Source organism: Clarias gariepinus, chromosome 9 (genome assembly GCF_024256425.1).
Source record: "Clarias gariepinus isolate MV-2021 ecotype Netherlands chromosome 9, CGAR_prim_01v2, whole genome shotgun sequence".
Taxonomy (NCBI): domain Eukaryota; kingdom Metazoa; phylum Chordata; class Actinopteri; order Siluriformes; family Clariidae; genus Clarias; species Clarias gariepinus.
Window position 1 is genome coordinate 26,376,415 of NC_071108.1, and position 11,705 is coordinate 26,388,119.

At 41.5% G+C, this 11,705-nt stretch overlaps 2 non-coding genes across 2 annotated transcripts; both read left to right on the forward strand.

Annotated features, from left to right (window-relative positions):
* Positions 1 to 1,181: 1,181 nt before the first annotated feature.
* trnaa-ugc (transfer RNA alanine (anticodon UGC)) lies at positions 1,182 to 1,253 on the forward strand. Its single transcript has one exon. It is a non-coding gene; the product is annotated as a tRNA-Ala (tRNA).
* Positions 1,254 to 2,027: 774 nt separating this feature from the next.
* On the forward strand, positions 2,028 to 2,099 carry trnaa-ugc (transfer RNA alanine (anticodon UGC)). The gene has a single exon. It is a non-coding gene; the product is annotated as a tRNA-Ala (tRNA).
* The last annotated feature ends 9,606 nt before the right edge of the window (positions 2,100 to 11,705 follow it).

The window sequence follows — 11,705 nt, forward strand, 5'->3', positions numbered from 1 at the left end:
GGGGATGTAGCTCAGTGGCAGAATGTATGCTTTGCATGTATGATGTCCAGGGTTTGATCTCCTGCATCTCCTTGCTCTCAGTTTATCCTAAGGCTGGACAGGCACTCCACCATTGCTAAGATTCCAAAGACAGTCAGGTGCTACTTTTGAATAGCTTCTGTCTTGCCATTTCAGCCATTGGCCGCTTCGGAATTTAAAACAATAAGCAGATGGCGATCATGCACCATGGAACAGCAATGCATTGACCATATTTACTGTCGTTTAATGCTTGTCAAAGCAGACTCAATAGGCAACCTTGCTTTTACTCTTGTTGACTGATTCGGTTAGTTGCTTTAGTGTGGTTGGTTAGCAAGCCTGCTAAAGCAGCCTTGTGTGGGGGATGTAGCTCAGTGGAAGAGCGCATGTATGAGGTTCGGGGTTCAAACCCCTGCATCTCCACTTGTTGGTTTGGTTCAACATTTTGGCATGCATTCAAACGTTGCCAAGCTTCTCAGGATGTGCTGTGGTTGACATCCTTTTGTCCTGCCCTTGTGGCACGTCGGCTTTCACACTTCAAAAACAATAGGGAAAAGGTGTTGGTTGGACATGTACTGTGTCAGGGCACTGCAAAAACTCCATTTGCTGTTTGTTGAAAGTCACTCTTGCAAACTCCATAGGCAAGACATCTTTCAGCTCCCTTGTCATACTGACTTTGGTATGGACATATCTCTGCTGATTCCTCTATTATGATCTGCTAGTACTTCAACCGCTAGATCTGGTTGGCTCGATTACGCAATGTTCCCATGCCCACCGAATGTCCTTTGGTAGGGGATGTAGCTCAGTGGCAGAATGTATGCTTTGCATGTATGATGTCCAGGGTTTGATCTCCTGCATCTCCTTGCTCTCAGTTTATCCTAAGGCTGGACAGGCACTCCACCATTGCTAAGATTCCAAAGACAGTCAGGTGCTACTTTTGAATAGCTTCTGTCTTGCCATTTCAGCCATTGGCCGCTTCGGAATTTAAAACAATAAGCAGATGGCGATCATGCACCATGGAACAGCAATGCATTGACCATATTTACTGTCGTTTAATGCTTGTCAAAGCAGACTCAATAGGCAACCTTGCTTTTACTCTTGTTGACTGATTCGGTTAGTTGCTTTAGTGTGGTTGGTTAGCAAGCCTGCTAAAGCAGCCTTGTGTGGGGGATGTAGCTCAGTGGAAGAGCGCATGCTTTGCATGTATGAGGTCCGGGGTTCAAGCCCCTGCATCTCCACTTATTGGTTTGGTTCAACATTTTGGCATGCATTCAAACGTTGCCAAGCTTCTCAGGATGTGCTGTGGTTGACATCCTTTTGTCCTGGCCTTGTGGCACGTCGGCTTTCACACTTCAAAAACAATAGGGAAAAGGTGTTGGTTGGACATGTACTGTGTCAGAAACCCCGTTTGTTAAAAGTCACTCTTGCAAACTCCATAGGCAAGATATCTTTCAGCTCCCTTGTCACTTTTTTCTTCACAGACGCCTCATGATTTGCTGTTCTGTCAAAGCAAACTGACTTTGGTATGGACACATCTCAGCTGATTGCTCTATTATGATCTGCTAGTACTTCAACCGCTACAGTAGATCGGGTTGGCTCGATTATGCAATATTCCCATGCCAACCAAATGTATTGTAGGGGATGCAGCTCAGTGGCAGAGTGTTTGCTTTGCATGTATAAGGTCCAAGGTTTGATCTCCTACATCTCCTTGTTCTTAGTTTGTCCTAAGCCTGGACAAGGACTCCACCGTTGCTAAGACTCCAAATACAGTCAGGTGCTACTGTTGAATAGCTTCTGTCTTGCCATTTCTGCCATTGGCCGCTTCGGAATTTTAACAAATAATCAGATGACGAATATGCACCATGGAACAGCAATGCATTGACCATATTTACTGTCTTTTAATGCTCGTCAAAGCAGACTTAATAGGCACCCTTGGTTTTACTCTTGTTGACTGATTCGGTTAGTTGCTTTAGTGTGGGTGGTTATCAAGCCTGCTTAACCCGCCTTGTGTAGGGGATGTAGCTCAGTGGAAGAGCGCATGCTTTGCATGTATGAGGTCCGGGGTTCAATCCCCTGCATCTCCACTTGCTGGTTTGGTTTAACATTTTGGCATGCATTCAAACGTTGCCAAGCTTCTCAGGATGTGCTGTGGTTGACAGCCTTTTGGCCTGCCCTTGTGGCACGTCGGCTTTCACACTTCCAAAACAATAGGGAAAAGGTGTTGGTTGGACTTGTACTGTGTCAGGGCACTGCAAAAACTCCATTTGCTGTTTGTTGAAAGTCACTCTTGCAAACTCCATAGGCAAGACATCTTTCAGCTCTCTTGTCACTTTTTTCTTCACAGACGCCTCATGATTTGCTGTTCTGTCAAAGCAAACTGACTTTGGTATGGACATATCTCAGCTGATTCCTCTATTATGATCTGCTAGTACTTCAACCGCTAGATCTGGTTGGCTCGATTACGCAATGTTCCCATGCCCACCAAATGTCCTTTGGTAGGGGATGTAGCTCAGTGGCAGAATGTATGCTTTGCATGTATGATGTCCAGGGTTTGATCTCCTGCATCTCCTTGCTCTCAGTTTATCCTAAGGCTGGACAGGCACTCCACCATTGCTAAGATTCCAAAGACAGTCAGGTGCTATTGTTGAATAGCTTCTGTCTTGCCATTTCAGTCATTGGCCACTTTAAAATTCAAAACAATAAGCAGATGGCGACAATGCACCGTGGACCAGGAATGCAGTGACCATATTTACTGTATGCCTGGACCGGCACTCCACCATTGCTAAGATTTCAAAGACAGTCAAGTGCTACTTTTGAATAGCTTCTGTCTTGCCATTTCATCCATTGGCCGCTTCGGAATTTAAACAAATAAGCAGATGGTGAATATGCACCATGGAACAGCAATGCATTGACCATATTTACTGTCTTTTAATGCTCGTCAAAGCACACTTTATAGGCACCCTTGGTTTTACTCTTGTTGACTGATTCGGTTAGTTGCTTTAGTGTGGGTGGTTAGCAAGCCTGCTTAACCAGCCTTGTGTGGGGGATGTAGCTCAGTGGAAGAGCGCATGCTTTGCATGTACTGTATGAGGGTTCAACCCCCTGTATCTCCACTTGCCGGTTTGGTTTAACATTTTGGCATGCATTCAAACGTTGCCAAGCTTCTCAGGATGTGCTGTGGTTGACAGCCTTTTGGCCTGCCCTTGTGGCACGTCGGCTTTCACACTTCCAAAACAATAGGGAAATGGTGTTGGTTGGACATGTACTGTGTCAGGGCTCTGCAGAATCCCCATTTGCTGTTTGTTGAAAGTCATCTTTGCAAACTCCATAGGCAAGATATCTTTCAGCTCTATTATGATCCGCTAGTACTTCAACCGCTAGATGGGGTTGGCTCGATTACGCTATATACTTTCAAAATTTAATAACATAATTTGAAATATATATAAGAAATTCATAAAAAAAAAATATCCACAGCCTCGGATCCCAATTTTGTCTTGTTTAAAATCAGAATAATGACCCTGCACAGTGCTGCACTATTGCATGAAATGTACATTTACATGAACTACCACACAGAGCTTAATTAGTAATCTCCCAGGTTTAACATCTATGATTACATCACTGCCTAACTCCACAGAATTCAATCAGGTGATTAAACATTTTAATCTAGCATCACATTAGGTATTTTCATAGCTAACATTGGCTCATAATGCTGTCTTGCGGCACGGAGCATGACGCAAAATTATGTTGCGTTTTCACTCCTTCAGTACAATGGTAACGAAAATTTTTATCAGTTTTTGTTTTTACCACATTTTAGTCTGGTCTTTTTTTTGTCAACAATACTGCATGCTAATTTCATTACTGCTGCTGCTCATTGATATCCATGACATCTCGTCATCGTCTCGTTTTAGTTATCAGAAAAAAGGTCTTCAACAAATATTTTAACACTACTGTGAGCCGAGGAAGTGAAGAACGGCGACAGGGCAGAGCCAGAGAACATAGAACCAACCTACAGATCTGGAAAACAGGTCCCAAGCTTGGCCAGTGGAAGAGTCAACCTAACGATGAATTGATAAATGAATGCACCTTTCTGAAAATTGTTCTAAGAAGCACGTGGTGTGTAACAGAAGATCCTTTCCGACGTGGTACTTTGGGGCAGCAGACCTATGACAGTTGGCCTTACACGGAGACATGTTTTTACAGAGAAGGCTTAGGCTTAAGGCACTGCAGTTTCTTTCTCCTAAATAGAGAACAATGGTGGTTGAGACCAGAAGCAGCATTGAAAAGTGGGCATTCAGGTGAAGAAGGTGGGAAGTGAGTTGTGCTTGACCCAGGGAAAATAATGTCTCCAAGAGGCTGCATCCTCTAAGCCCATGCACGTCAGTGATTTTTAAGCTTGTGATTAATGCATTCGGGCTGTCCCTTACTCTATGGATGAAAACCAAAAGAGAGTCTGGGTGTCGCACTGATGAGGCTGCAAAATGCCTTTTAGAATTCCATTTTAATTTAAACATATCTCCTGTTATACTGAACTTCCAGTGTCACACATTATGATACAGACCAATGCCTGCAATCTTTTTCACCCAAATAAGGATGGGTTCCCTGTTGAGTCTGTTTCCTTTCAAGGTTTTTAGTAGTGCTTGCGAAGCACTACTATTGTTATCTCACAAGCTTATTATTCTTCTCCTTATTATTTTTCTTCTTCCGTACAATAGTTTGACACATAACTAGTTTCACATAGTTTTTTCGTAGATCCATGAGTAAAGTGTCAAATTGTGCAGCTTATTTGGGAATGGGGTGCTATGACTTTTCTAAAGGGTGTTTTAAAAAGTCCCATAGACTTAACATTGAGACCAACATTGGCTATGACATCATAGCTATGTCTATGATGCCACAGCAAGCACCGCTCACATTTTCTTTAGGAAATGTGCCTCTCTAGTTTTCTATTACCATCCTAGGGAGTTTTTCCTAGCCACTGTCACCCTTGTCCTCGGCTGTCTTATTATTATGATTTATACAAATTCATACTAATAATTTCATACGAACTTAAATAATTCCTTTGATTTTGTAAAGCTGCTTATACAAATAAAATTGAATTAAATTGAATTCAAAAGAATTGTGCTGAGAATTTAGAGCCCCTGTGGAGAATAAGAGGGCAATCATAAGTTTAGCAGTTTCTTTGGCAGATAGGAGCTTGGATTATGGGATGACATAGACTGCCTTGGAGAAACAATGGAGATAATGCAGGAGTTATTGTTTGGTGGATGGCCTTGAGAACGCCATCAGAAAGATGGTTGGGATTCTTGCTTCTGGTACAGACTTCGTAGGGAGCTACAACATTCATGATATCCTCTGTGATGGATGGCCACCCAAAACGTTGCTGTAGCAGAGAGAGGATGCAGATTGCCCCTGAGGATGAAGAGCAGACTGCAAGACCTGGTTCACCACTTCCACCACTTTTTCTAGGATTTAGAGATGTACCACTTCATAGCCTTTCTTTCATTTTAAGCAGAAGAAGGGGTAAAGGCACCCTTTTGTTGGGGGGGGGGGGTTGGGGTGGCTGACATTTTGAGGGGATGCCAAGGAGGGTGCCAGGGAGGCAGTCAATGACACAATCATAGGGACAGTGGGGGCATAACAAGACATGATTTTAGAAACACGCATGCGATTTACTAAAACCTGTTTGAGGTTTTGGTATTCAGCAGGCATCTCTAATTCAAATTTAAATTTTATTTGTCACATACACAGTCATACACAGTACGATATGCAGTGAAATGCTTAGACAACTGCTCTTGACCTTAAAATAAAAGACTATGAATAATAAATAAATATGAAAAATAAAATAAAAGGTGAATTTAACTAGGAAAAAATAAAATATAATATAAAATTAAAGTTAAAATAAATTAAATGTACAACAAAAATACACAATATAGAAAATATATAAAGAAATATAGAACAAAAAGAAAACAGCTGTACAAAGTAGGTATAGATTTATGTAATTTTTGTGTGGAATGAAGTTAGATAAAATGGTAAAAAAAAGTTAATGTCCAGGGTTGTGCAATCCACATATTTAAAGTGTCCACATATTCCACATACAGTATTATTTGTGTGTGCAAATATGCTTAAAAGTGATTTATTTAAAGTGGCTTGTAATAGAGTAATTTAGCTAGCTAATGACCACGAAGTGTAGTTGTGCAGTGGCCACTAGTGTAAACGAATGTCCAGAATGTCCAGAGTGAGTGTAAAAACCATATGTGTGGGTCAGTACTGTGTGGTGTACTGATTAAGAGACTGTTTTGCCTGCGGGAAGAAGCTCCTCCTCAGTATCTCTGTGTTGGCCTTCAGTGAGCAGAATCGCTTTCCTAACCTCTACAGAGATAACAGTCCATTGTTGGGGTGGCTGAGGTCCTTCACGATTTTCCTGGCCTTGGTCCAGCACCGCCTGCTGTAGATCGAGTGCAGGTCAGGGAGCTCGGTGCGGATGGTGCGCACTGCTGATCGCACCACCCTCTGTAGAACTCGTCTGTCCTGCTGTTCTCGAATCAGGTTGAGATGTTTCCTGTCAGCGGTGGTGTCAAAAGTATTTACATTCCTTAATAGGGTTTAAAAAGACTTCTTTAGTAGTTGAAGTATCAACTTAAGCTTTTTACTTAAATAAAAGTGTAAAAGTACTGGTTTCATCAACTACTTAAAGTATGAAAGTAACGTAAGAGCGGGGGGGGGCATTAAGGATAAAAGCTTAGGCTGTGCCACGGGCCTATATACTGCACTAACACCTCATACAAAAAAAAAGAAAAATGTGTTGTTGTTTTTTTGTTGTATTTTTTATATGTATATCTGTATATGCCAATTGAAAAAAAAATGCATTTTAGTACAATGCAAATACATTAAAGAACCATATATGTGTACTACTGAGCATTAACATGTTTCATGGAGAAGAAGATATGATAACTAGTGGCCTATAAGTATTTTAATGGTGCAAAAAGTCAAACTTCAGAGGCATGTCATCAGTAACCTTTACTGGAATGTAAATGTACATATACAAGCTTAGCTGCAGGAATCTGTGAGGGCAACATACAAGAAAATTAGTGTACCCAGGGCAGGCTTAGTAACAAATACTAAATTGGAGTAACGAGGCTATTTTTAAAATGTAAGGAGTAGAAAGTACAGATAATTGCGTGAAAATGTAACGAGTAGAAGTAAAAAGTCGGCTGAAAATTAATTACTCCAGTAAAGTAAAGATACCCCAAATTTCTACTTAAGTAAAGTAACGAAGTATTTGTACTGTTATTATTCTTAATCCAGCTCAATCTGTTGGAGCTGTAACTCTATTTTTCTCCCGTAGCACTGCTTCGCCTCTTTCACCACCTTCCGGACGTTGTATGACGCAGTCTTGTATGGTTCCATGTCCCCAGACGCTAATCCCGTGTTGTAGGCAGCGGATGGTTTTATCCACCCACGGCTTCTGATTGGAAAACGTTCTGATAGTCTTTTTCTTCACGGTATCATCCGCTAGTTTCCCGATGAATCCCACAACCGCTTCCGTAAACACGCTGACGTCATCATCGGAGCTGTTTCTGAAAATGTCCCAGTCTGCGTCAAGTGCGTCCTGTAACGCGGCCACCGATTGGTCCGTCCAGCACGTGACCTCCCTCTGAACCGGAACTTCCTGTTTCAGCCTTTGTTTGTATTTTGGCATGAGGAAGATGGCGGCATGGTCGGATTTACCAAACAGTGGACGAGATTGTGCCTTGTAGCTGTCCTTGACCGTTGTATAACAATGGTCCAGTGTCCTTACGCCCCTGGTGGCGCATGTGATGTGTTGATAAAAGTTCAGCGTCCTGGTGTTGTGTTTGTTGTTGTGTAAGTGCCTCATGCAGCTCGCATAAGGCAGTGTCCGTGTCCGCTTGTGGTGGAATATAAACAACGCTGATTATGACCGATGTAAACTCCCGAGGTAGAAAAAAAGGACGACACATGATGGACAGTAGTTCCAGATTTGGTGTGCAGGAGCGTGTAAGAGGAACAACACTCGCGCTATTGCACCAGCTGCTGTTCACCATTAAACACACACCCCCTCCCCTTGACTTTCCCGAGTCCCGTGTTCTGTCCATGCGGTGAACCGAGAAAAACTCGGCCAGCTGGATGGCGTGGTCCAGCACCGCTGGGTTCAGCCATGTCTTGGTAAAGCAGAGTAGATTGCAGTCCCGAATGTCTCTCTGGAACTTTACCCTGGCCCTGAGGTCATCGAGCTTGTTCTCCAGTGCCTGGACGTTGGCGAGCAGGATGCTAGGCAGAGGTGTGCGGTGTGCATGGGCTCTCAGTCTGTTTCTGGCGCCGTCTTGCTATCATGGCCATGCTATCACCCATCTCCTCATGATGGGTGATTTGTTTCTTGAAGAGGCAAAACAAAGACAAAACACACAGGCAGGGCTCCATTCGAAAACACTCCTCCTTGCCCAAGCAATATTTGGATTGTGTTGCTTTATCCATGGGAGGTCCAAGACGATTGGTGTGATAGGGCTTCTAATGAATGAGGGAGATGGCCTCAGTGTGGTTTCCATAAAGTTTTTAGCATGAGTGGGGCTGAGCATTGGGTGATTGGAGGCCATCACCCAGCTTGCTGCCATCTAATGTCAGGACACCGAAAAGGTCAGCTGAGTAGAACAGACAGAATCTTGAGACGAGTGACTGTGGAGGTGGAATTGGGGTTTGATCTGCTTTGAGGTGTAAAAGGGTGTTAAGTGACGTTGGACTAATTATTGTAGGTCAGGGTCACAAGGCACAATGATTAAAGATCTGTGAATGAACTAAACGTGAGGCCCCCTATGCACACCCAGAATCCACCGGGGAGCAGGTAATGGGCTGATTCATACAAGGTGAACTGCTTGACCACAGTAGAAGCAGAAACCCTCATTCCGACGATGCTGGAGCTCTTTCATAGAAATGTGTGTGCAATTGACTTGTGACTGGAACGAATGGCAGGTGTGTTAATCGCCTTTGTAGGCAGGTGGTGCATAATGAGCAACGTGAGTTGGTGGTGGTGCCTGAGGAGTAGGAACTTAGGTTGGCGCAGTTTCTTAACCTGATCTGTGAGCAACACCAAGGTCTCTGGCCTGCTTCTGGCTGGCTACCTGGCTTTCCAGTAAAGGAGTATCCTTTTAGCTAAATGTGAGTCAAAAGCAGCCTTTATGAAACTGGCAGGTGGCCATCCTGTAAACTTATTCATCCAGTACTATCCAATGAGGGCAAAGGCAATCATTTGTCTAGGTCTGAGTTTGATAACTGTACTATTAACTCTTTGACCAGGCATTGGTCAAAGAGGTGTAATTCACTGCTTAGGTGATCTCCACAGAGTGGAGCTTATTTGGGAAGTCACTGACTTCAGAAGACCATCTGCGATCTCTGTACAGAGGCCACGTTATCTTCAGTAAGTCCTCAGCTTAATATTAATTAAGAACTTATTTGTTAATCAGCATCTTGATTTGAAATCCCATACCTCAAATCTCAGACCTCTGTTGTACCTCCCATAACTAAGCTTCACTCCGTGTTCAGGATAAGTGTGGCGCCTCAGTTTTTAAGTTTCCTCTTGTATTTATCTAAACTGACAGCAAATAATTGCAAACACAATAACATAATCTCAGTAGGAGGATGCTTGCCAATATTTTTCACCTCAAAATTCTAAAAAAAAAAAAAAATTCAATTATTGACAAAATCTACAAATTGACAATATTCCTGACTATGTGTATATTACTTGTAATAAATTGTAGCCTTTACAATTAAATAATTGGACAGGTCCATATTGAGTTTTTTATTTTTATGCGTTTCCACTGTGCAATGCTATTGTACAGCATACATTGCCTCTTAAACAGCCAATGACAATTCTTTAGTATACAGATATAGCTCTAGTTTCATTTAATTTTAAGCTGCTGCGCCAAAGTATTTTTTAACTAAAAACTATGAATCTTCATCTCGAATGTTTTTAACAGTAACATTAAAACAAAATGGCTAAGGTTGACATAAAAAAATTCTTTTAACCACTGCAAGCCAACTTCGGCCTGGTACGGTAGAAGTGCAAACCAAAAGTTTACCACAAATTCACTACATAACATTTACAGTGGTGCTGTTTCACTTACTGTAAAATGTTTAATAAAAAATAGGGAAGAGATGGCAGTCAGCCACAGCACAGAGTTTATAACTGAAACAACACTTATATAAAAAAAAGTTTAAAACTTAAGAAGTTTTTATGACGGATACAAAACAGGGTTCCCTTGGCCTCCAGGAGAAAATGCCACTGCCTGTAGCTGAGGTTCTAACCTCACAGAAGTCTCATACACACATATATACACATACACACTATAGTGAGCACAAAACCATTCCGGTTTTATTTAATAAAATGCACTCTTGTTTTATTTAAACTTCTGTTGACTGCACTAAAACTAGAATAGAATGCGTCTTATCAACGCATTCTATTTAAGGCTATTGGCTGCCCAGTCACTGCTGTGCAGGTGTGAACATGTTACATCAGTTCATTTGTAACTGAAGTGCGAGGAAAAAATCAATGCTTCACTTGTGATTTGTACGAAAGAAGAGGACTGTGCAGTGATTTTTTTCTTTTGTGGTTGGGGGTGTACCTGGTGTCAAAACAACTTACATATATATATATAAGAAATAAAACTCAGGAACGATCATGGAGTTTGAGAGTGACCCCAAAAGTTTGGGGTCAACTCCATGATCGTTCCTGAGTTTTATTTCTTTCCACATTGTAAAGGAATGCTGAAGGCGTCCAAAAAAATGCATTAATCTCCTTTAAACAGTTAATGGTGAGATGTTTCTGCTACTTCTGCTCTGTAAAGACTTCATAACGCCTCTAATCTGAGGTGCTGTTAATTTGTCATTTTTTCGGCTGATAACTCTAAATGAACTTCTCGTCTGCGGCAGAGGTAGGTTTTGGTCTCACCCTCCGGGTTTGGCCTTCATGAGATATATATTCTCTCTCTCTTATATCCATTTAAAAAAAATTTAAGTAACCTGAAAAGGCTTCTGTAATCTATTTTAAATGTGAAGGTTTTATATTTTCTAGAATGAATTTCACTTTCAAGTTAATTTGTTTGTGAATAAATTGTGAAAAAATAATTTTCTTTCATAATTTAATTTTAAAAAGTGAAACTCAAAACATAAGGCAAAACATATTAAATAATTTAAGCCTTTTTTTTCATTTTAATTATGATGGTTATGGCGTGGTGGTTAATTGTGGTAGTCTGTGGGTTTAGTTCCTACCTTGGGTCTGTGGGTGTGAATTTTCCATATTTAACCTGTGATTGTTGGGTTTCCTCCGGGTACTTCGGTTTCCTTTTATAGTCCAAAGACATGCGCAGTAGACTAATTGGTGTTCTCAAATTGCCCATAGTGTATGAACGATTGTGTGTGTGTGTGTGTGTGTGTGTGTGTGTGTGCCAGGATAGGCTCCAGGCCCCATGCGACCCTAATTACAGGATAAAGCAGTATAGAAGATGAGTGAGTGTTGCGTCAGGTGTTTCTCATCTTCCTCTTAACAATTTTTTATAGATTTTGAGTCACATGAATAGCTAAAATTTCCTGATAGATTGTTAATAGTTGTTAAGTAGTTGTTTTGTGAACAGCTAGCACTTTCAGTGATTACATACACAGTATTTATACAGCATAATAATTTA